General features: G+C 37.1%; 1 non-coding gene across 1 annotated transcript; it reads left to right on the top strand.

Annotated features, from left to right (window-relative positions):
* Positions 1 to 808: 808 nt before the first annotated feature.
* Positions 809 to 881, top strand: TRNAR-UCU. Its single transcript has one exon. It is a non-coding gene; the product is annotated as a tRNA-Arg (tRNA).
* Positions 882 to 1,869: the final 988 nt, after the last annotated feature.

Raw genomic sequence — 1,869 nt, 5'->3', positions numbered from 1 at the left:
ACCTAAGTCACTCACTACTCACTTCACTGTCACTGAGTGTAGAACTTAGATCTAGATCTAGATATATCTAGATTCTAGATCTAGAATCTAGATTAGATCAACTGGTGTGAGTTGCAAGAGAACTTGTAACAACAACGTAACTTACAAGTTACTCTTCTTACGATTCTAGATCTAAATATAGATCTAGATCTAGTCTGAACACTTTAATGTAAAATGAAATAGATCTTCATAATCGAACAAGGTACAACAACAAATTAGACAGAGTTGGTAAGAGAACTGATTGAAAACGTGGAACAGCTGTTCACTATTCTGTCATCTGAACCGTTGTGAATCGACTTTGGGATCGAGGTGGATGAAGAAAGCAGTTTGTGTAAGAAAGGCACGCTTTGAATTCACTGTTTTCCCACTACTGACGTCATTGTAATTATAAAAGCATCTTACCTCTTCCATCTTTCGCTGTTTTCCTTTCTTTTTTTCGGCCATTTCTTTATTTCCAATTGAAATAGTAGTGATAATCACTGTCACTTTAGTGCGAAAACTCAACAGATTACGTTGTAGAGTATAAAAACGGAAGTTGATTTCAGTGGTAAGTTTAGAGTTGCTTCCCTTCTTACAAATCATTTCTGACGTAGCAGTTGCCTCGTTTATTTGTACTAATTTACTTTTACAAAAATGAAAAGATCAGACAATGTTATTGTAATCCTGCAATCCATATTACTCTGTAGTAATAACATTGGTTTTTGATGAGCAAAAAATGTGCCTTAAAATTCAATATGAATATATAGTTTTCTGCCACAAAGTTCTTCAGGTCCCCGTAGCGCAGTGGATAGCGCGCTGGACTTCTAATCCAGAGGTCGCGGGTTCGAATCCCGCCGGGGATGGGACTAATTTTTTTTCCTTTAAAAAAAAAAAAGGAAAAAAATTAGGCTAATCTATTTCATTTTTTAGGTTTTAGTAAGGTTTTCAGGTGCTCACAACTGCATAATAAGGTCATTTGAGCGCCAAGGGGTGGATGTCGACAGAGAAGTCTTTACAGGGAATCAGGCATTGTACTCTGCTTGCTTCAACAGTACAAATGTTGAAATATTAAAGTCTGCTTCGACTATCAAGGTACCCCGGAAATAGCGGGTCACTTGGGAGTGACAAAAATACAAAAGAAGTAGAGGAAAATGACGATAGCAAGGATTAAGAAAGAAAAAGCAGCAGTTCCCTGTTGCAGTTCAGGCACAGTGTACCTACATCTCTGTGTAGAGAGGTGCTTTTCACCCAACTAAGAAACATAAATGGAAATCAGGAACTGTGAGAACAAAAACCAAGACCCAAATAAATGTCAACGCAGTTGTCAAAAGTGTTGGCTAATACTCCATGGAATAAGTAAACTTTCAAAACAAAATTAATTATAGATCTATCTTTATTTATTTTAATCAATTTTTGTTTAAAGTGCGGGCATCTGTCAACAGTTGTTAATGGTACTCGCTGGCTTTCTATCCTAATGATACCTAACTTAAGAAACTATAACAACTATGACAACCAACAAGCTAACAAAAAACTACAGATACCAATCAGAAAATAGAATTAGATCGGACATAGATCTACCTTGAGAAAGCCGAATACGAATCATAGTAGACCCTATAATAAACCTACCCATAAAACTGATAGAATCCTCAAGGAAAGAGACAGAAAGGAAGGCCAAGAAACCTACAAAGCAGTAGCTGGAAGAGGGACTCAGATTCCGACTTAGAGTTAGGGAAGATGGGATGTACAGCTGGACTACTGACGTGACCGTGATAGAAGTGGATAGAGAACTTTGTTGATCTATTTGTTGTAAAAACCCTGATATCTTTGCTTTTTCATTGAGTTCGACCCCCC

This window comes from Aplysia californica, unplaced genomic scaffold, assembly GCF_000002075.1.
Source record: "Aplysia californica isolate F4 #8 unplaced genomic scaffold, AplCal3.0 scaffold03565, whole genome shotgun sequence".
Taxonomy (NCBI): domain Eukaryota; kingdom Metazoa; phylum Mollusca; class Gastropoda; order Aplysiida; family Aplysiidae; genus Aplysia; species Aplysia californica.
Note: the sequence above shows the minus strand (reverse complement) of the source record. Positions and strands in the feature narration are given on the sequence as shown.